Raw genomic sequence first — 7,145 nt, 5'->3', positions numbered from 1 at the left:
TCATCAGCCATCCTTTGTCAGCATTCCTGCTTCATATGTTCCTTTTCCCCACAATAAAAGCAAACAATTCTATCTCCTCCACCTTGTCTTCCTTCATGCACCTGTCAACCAGCTCCCCTCAAACCTCCTGGGTGACCACCACCCCTTCTCTGGGGAGATTGCCTCTGTCCTTCCCTTACAGCTGCTAACATAATCTTAGACTGCTTCTTGTAGTTCTTATCCTCCCTCCTAACATAAACCTTCTGAGCTTCCCACAGTAACTCATCCAGCCCCCTTGCTTGCCACCCTTCTAACTTTTCCAACTTCTTTCGAATATCCACCCACAAATTTACCACAAAATGAACTTTCAACAATGTGTCTCCTTCAGGAGTGTTAGGGTCCACCCCTGAATATAACTGAAAGGCTTTTCTCAGCCTCTCCAACCACTCAGTTGGATCTTCATCCTTCTTTTGTTGTTCCTTGAATGCCTTTTGTACATTCTGTCCACGAGGGACAGCCTTCCTTATTCCCTGTATTATTATATTTCGCAAATCGCCCATATGGGTACGGTGTAACGGGTCTTGATTATTCCACTGGGGATTATGTAGGGGCCATTTAATATCTGCTAATGGTCCCTGTTGATGTTCATCATCTCAGATTCTCATGCTCGTTTCTCTAATCATTCTCCTTTCTTCTGCAGAAAACAAAATCCCTAACATGGATTGCATCTCCTCCCAAGTATAAATATTAGGTCCCAAAAATTGATCCAACCGCTCCGCCACCCCTAAAGGATCTTCTAACAAATGTCCCATTTCCTTTTTTTAGAATCCCTAACATCCCCTGAGTTTAATGGAACGGATATATATCCTATTCCCAGAATCTGAGCAGGCTGTCCTGGTTGCGCAGCATTCGGGTTAGGCACCATTCCCATTCCATGCTCTCTAAGGGGAAATATACCCAATTCTTGCTTTCCCTTTTGTCAGGTCTGGCTTCGGGTTACTCGCCAAGAACCCTCAGGGATATTTTCCTCCAACCTTTCACCTTCCGGTCCCTCATCCTCCGATAATTCTTGGGTGGGTGCCGAGGGACCTGGGTGGTCGATTAGCGAAGGTTCCGGGAGGGGGGGGTCTACAAGCTGTGGTGGTGGAGGTGGCAATGGAAGAGGTGGGGGTGGTGGCGGTATGTATGGAGGGGGAATGCCTGGAGGTAATTAAATTTCTTTTGACCTCTTTTTCTTCCTCTCGGTATTGAGAGCAAATAATTTTGCCCTTGTCTCTCCTCTTATCCAGAGGGCTGCATATTCACTTTCTTCTAGATTAAAGGGTTCTTTTGAATTAACGTAAATATTTAGGGCCTGACAGATCCAATCCTCAGAAGACCCAAATACTGGCCAATATAACTGATCCCCTCTTATTTGTTTCCCCCCACAAACTTCCATGCAGTAATGAGCCATTTTCACTTTATCTTTTCCCTTCCTAGAAGGAAAGGCATTCCAATATTTAATCATTAAGCCTAATGGACTATCCTCTGAAATATGGGGAAGTTTTACAGGGATTCCCCCACCCATGGGTTCAGCAGGCTTGCTTTTCCTCTGACCCATCTTCTGGAGTACCTTCTCTCACACACACACTTGCTTCCCTCAATTCGTGGCCCAGTCCGTCGCCGGATATGGGAACCGCACTACTATGAGGTCCGCACTTGCTTGGGGAGTCCGAGCTGCTGGCTCCCTCTCATACATCACACTCGTCACACTCCAGGATCCCCGACCCCCGACCAGGCGGTCCCGTTCTCCCAGAACAGGCCTCCTCTGGACACCTGGTCCTTCGGAAAATACTTACACCGTCCGGTGCCTTCGCCTGGGGCTTCGTGCACAAAGATTAAGGGGGTAGCCAGCAGTTCCTTGCTTGCTATCGGATTTTAGGTTCGTCAGTCGGAGTCCGGGGAGGAGTGTCCCCTTAAGGCCACTGTTAAAGCAAAGGCAGTGGGGCGCCTCCTTAGGAGACCTCCTCTCCGGGTGTTCCGATCCGAGTCATGGCACCAAATTTGTTATAAGTTGAGGCGAATAATTTGATTCAGCCTTTTAAGATCAATTAATAATTTTATTAATTACAGCAAGCGATAGCAAGCAAAACAGCGCTGGGTTCAGCTGGGAGCCTGGCTCCGCCAAAAGCTGACAACCTTTCCTTCTCTTCAGTCCCTTTTTATCTTGCATGAGTGGGGGTGGTGAGTCTCGTTCCACCGTGGTTATCAGTCCCAAAAACAATGGATTTCACAAGTGGGGTGGTGTGTCTTCTTCCACTTCGGTTTATCAGTTTTCAGCAACAATGGGTTTCCACTGCGGTTATCAGTTCCAGCCAGTCCTGCAAAATCTTTCACAATCTTTGTTTGTGGTTACCAGTCAAGCCTGCAAACTCCATGTCCCAACTTCCCCCCCTTTTATCCTAATTTCATACTTTTGATGAACAAACAAGTCAATGCAGTTTCTCACACTAAATGGCTGCATTAAATGGTTTTCCAGGCCTTATGCTGGCCAGAAAGCTTTTAAAGCCCATGGGAGTTTAGCCTCCATGAGAAGGGCAGCATCAGTTCCTGTGCCAGGTGAGACATAGCATTCAAAAGCTCAGCTTGTGTCTAGAGAAGCCACCAGCCTAATGTAAGCAAGGCCAGAAAGCTTCTCCAGTCCTGCTGAGCGGGTGTGGCAGAGCTGCTGTGTTTTACAGCAGATCCATGGCAGAGCAGCAGCTGCAGGAGAGGGCTCAGGACAGGCTTGGGGGGAGCGAGGCGGCAGGAAGCGGAGCAAAGCCCCTGCTCTGTGACTGAGGTACTTAGTGCAGAAGCAAAGAAAGATGGTGACTTGAAGAGATTCCTGCTGTGCTCAAAGTTTGCCTCTACAGACTGAGAGGTGAGCTTGTCCGGAATCCCAGAAAACATCAGGGAAAAGCTTTTAGGTTAGTTGTGATCAGACACAAGTGTCCAGTGGGAAAAGAGCCTCTGAAGCAGGCTGTGAGTCATAGGCTGCGTTAATTTCAAGAAGAGCATAGATTAGCAATAAAATACAATTTTAATTTTTATTTGAGATGTGTAAAAATATTCTAAGTTTTTCTGAATTCTAAAACTACTTTGAAAAATATAGAACTGCTGTGGGAAAACTAACAAAATATTTGGAGTATTTTCTATGAAAAATATTCCTACATTTTGCAAAATGAAAAATAAACACAGTAGCTGCTGGTCTCAGGAGCCCAAAGCCCAGCTGAGCCTGCCCAGCACTGGCTGTGCCCAGACAAGCAGCTCCGCCAGTGCTGGTGGTAGCAGCCAGGGACCAGAGCTGAAGCTCAAAGATGCTGCTGGAGTCAGGCCCTACTCTGGCAGGAGGGCTGCACCTCCTGTCCTGGCTGGACACCAGGGCCAGCACCTTTGGGGACAGAGGGCTCTGTTGTGGGTGGTGGCAGCATGTCCCCAGCAGTAAGTGGGCAGTGCAGCTCTGGAAGGGCTGTTGGAAACTGGCTTGGGGAGGGCTGATGACAGGCACAGGTCTCCGTGGCTGAAGTCCTTGTCAGGTCTTGTGAAGCTGAGGAGGCGCTGCTGTGGAGAGAGGAGTGGCTGAGGCCCCAGCTGCCAGTGGCACACAGGGACCCTCGTGCACAGCAGGGCCCAGAGCTGGCAGGGCTCCCCAGCACGGCTGGAGCGGCTGGCACACCTTGGCCCAGCTGCACAGCTGCCCCTCGAGGCCCCGGCGAGCAGGGGACGGCTCTGGGCAGGCTCCCTGGCCAGGAGCGGCCCCCGAGCGCCTCTGCCTTTCAGGGGCCATCTCGTCCCCGCTCTTTCTCCTGCCCACCTTGCTGTGCCTCTGCCCTGTGCCCCTGGGGCTGCTCCTGGCCAGGCAGCCCCAGGGGGAGCCAGCACTGGCTGCAGCCCCAGCGGCCCCCCAGGACAAGGCCCAGCAATGAAGAGGCCAAGGAAAGCACTGGGCAGCAGCAGAACCCTCAGCAGAGTGCTTTGGACAGCCATGGACTGGCCACAACTCCACTGCAGCCTGACTGGAAATGTTTCCGATCTACATTAGACATTTAAAAGAAACTGTTTGAGGGAGAGATGATGAAAACACTCACCGTTTTCTCTTCCAGTAACACCAGATTCCAACACAGGGCAATATGAAGAGAAGCTCCAGAAACAGCAGACCTGCAATTAACTGTAGCACACAGTGTGTTTCCCAACAGCAACCACTTCTGAGGCTGTTCTGGGCATCGGGAACAGGTGTTGTGGGGCCGGCTGCATCTGTGGGAGCAATGGGGAGCGTGAGCCCGCGCTGTGCTGCACTGCTGAGCTGGCAGCACGGTGGATACGGCCAGGACGTTCTCTGTTTGCCCAGAGCTGGGGCCTGCAGGCACCTTGCCGCCCCTTGGCACAGGCTGTGCCTCCCAACACAGCCCAGCAGGCCGGGAGGAGAGCCCGGGGCCAGCGCAGCTGCTTGGGCCGTGGCTGCTTGGAGGGACAGGGGCCAAACCCATCCCTGAGCAGCCCCTGCCAGCCCTGGCCCTCCCTGCCCTGGGACAGCTTCCCCAGCCCCAGGGGACAGAGCCAGGCCCTGTCGGGACCCAGTGCAGCCCCTGCCCAGCCGGGAGCCAGGGCTGGCTCTGGCCCTGGGCTGGCAGCAGGGCTCCCGCTCGGGGCTGCTCCTGTGCCTGGGGCCTCTGGGCACTCAGGGCGGCTGCGGGAGCAGCTGCAGCGGGAGGGACGTTGGTGCAGAGTCCCGATTCCCCGGGGCTGCCAACGAGCTCCAGAGGCCTGGAAGCCCAGGCGCCTCCAGCTTTGGCTGCTGCCGGGCCGTGCAAGGGCAGGGCCTGGGGGAAGAGCTGCTGCCACACAGCCCCGCCGAGGGCTGAGCCCGGCTGAGCCCGGCACAGCAATCACCTCCTGTGCCTGTGCCCGTGCCTGGCATCGCCTTCCTTTCTGCAGCAGAGGTTGGCACTGAGCCACTCCTTCCTCCGGGATGTGCCTCCTTCTGCAGAGATGTTTGGTCCATTACTTGGGAAAGAAAGAGAGACAACTGGATCAGATGAGACCACCCACCATTAATGGAAGAGGCATCTTCAGGGGGCAATGCTTTTCAAAGTCATCATTAGGGATCAGAAAAACATCTGAGTTTTGGGACTCAGCCAGGGTACTCCCTCCTTCAAGCATCTGCCAGGCCTGAGCAGAAGTCATAAGGGCATGGCCCAGGGCGAGGGCACACACGTGCATGATTCTGTCCTGGCACCTGCAGCGATGCCCCCCTGGCCGAGCTTCGGGCTCTGAGCTGGCAGCTCTCACAGGGGGAAAGGCCTTGACCTACCCTCAGCATCTCCCAGAGGCTCCATCCTGAACGTGGGTTGGGAAGACAGATCACTTTCACTAGCAGGGATATCTGCAAAGAAAGGCAGGACAGAGCATATCCTGTAGCAATGTAGGAGATCCTCAGGCTGCACCCAAGGCACAGCCCCAGGACACAGTCCTGGGCTTGGCCCCTTCCCTCTCTGCTCTTCTCTGTGGCTGCACAGAGGACACGGAAGGACAATCTGGCATTGCACACAGGAGGAAAACTGACAGCTAAATGCTCCTTCCTCCCACTGACAGTGATCCTGTGGGATCACTCAGGGTTTGAGAAGGGAGCAGGGCAGGGTTTCTTAATCTCAACAACCTTCAGGCTATTAAGGGAATGGCACATGATTGAGCTCTTGCAACATGGACATTGATTGTTCTTTCAGGAATAGGGACATTGAGAATTTGTCTTCAAAATTCTCCAAGAATTTCAAACTGTCTTGTGCTAGGCCTCCCAGATAAGCCATGTCACGATCCAAATCTAGACAGAAACACAGGCCAGAAGCATTTCCATGGTGTTCTGGGGTCTCCCTCTGCCTTTGGGAAATGGGCACTGCAAGGGGTCAGGTTAAGCAGTGGGTGCCAGATGTGAATGGCCACGGCCAAAGCTGCAAAGAAGCCTGGAGAGCCCTGCACTGGCTCCTGGTCACTCTCCACCCTCTTTGCAGGCCCTGTGCTACATCCCTGGAGGGGTTGCTGAACCTGCCCGGGACCCATGGTGGTTCTCTGACTCGCACAGAGGAAACCCTCACTAATTTCCTGAGGAAATGTGCAGCAGGCAGTGCCACAACTATTCCTTCTTGCCTATCTCTGCTCGGTCAGCTCAGACCGGCCAAGGAACAGTCAGACCATCTCACACAGGTCAGGCCCTTGGAGAAGAGCTTCTGACACACAGCCTCACCAAGGGCTGTGGCCAGCACAGCAATTACCTCCTGTGCCTGTGCCCATGCCTGGAATTGCCTCCCTTCCTTCAGGAAATGCTGCCTTCCATAGAGCGTCTCTGTCCATCCCTTGAGAAAGGAAGAGGCACAGGTGAATCAGATGGAAGCATTACACATCAGGGGGGTGGAAACTTCAGGAGGCAATCCTTGTCAAAGATATGGATAAGGATCAGGAAAAGGCCCAGGCTCTTGGGGCTGTGACAGGGCTCTCTCTTTTCCAAACCGCCACCCCTCCTGATCTTCTGGGGACTGGGAAATTACAGGGGACATCAGGGTGTGCATGGCCCATAGCGATATTGGGGCTCCCTGTCAGCTGTTGCCAAATGCCTTCCTGCAGAAGCTGGGGAGAAGCTGCAGCCAGGCCAGCCTGGGAAACAGCCCTGCAGGGCATGAGAGCAGCAGCGGGGCAGCGAGGCTGCCATGGATCCCTTCCCGCTGTGCCAGGCACGGCCTGTGCAGATGTGCAGGGAAAGGCCCCGGCTGCTGCGTCCCAGGGATGGTCTAGGAAATGCACCCACCTTGTCCTGCCCGCAGCATTTCCTTTAGAATTTGCTGCATGTTTTCGGATGTCTCATGGGGTTTTTTGTGTCCTGTAGCTTTGTTCTTTCCTGTTGGAGGACCTTAGAGGAAAATAATTCCATTTCCCAGGAACAGATCCCACAAAACCAGTGCTCAGCCTGTGGGATCAGCAGGGACACACTACTCACCCCTGCGATGGGAGCTGGGCTTGCGAGCAACATCCACCAAAGGACCAGGGAAAGACCTCCCTGCAGCCACACCTGTAACTCAACAGCCACAGAAGCTTCTGCCATCTCTGCAGATCAGCATGAGCAGCACTGAACTGCAGGAGCAATGAGGGGATGGCGC

This window comes from Lonchura striata, chromosome 35, assembly GCF_046129695.1.
Source record: "Lonchura striata isolate bLonStr1 chromosome 35, bLonStr1.mat, whole genome shotgun sequence".
NCBI classification, from domain to species: domain Eukaryota; kingdom Metazoa; phylum Chordata; class Aves; order Passeriformes; family Estrildidae; genus Lonchura; species Lonchura striata.
This window is presented reverse-complemented; position numbering follows the sequence as displayed.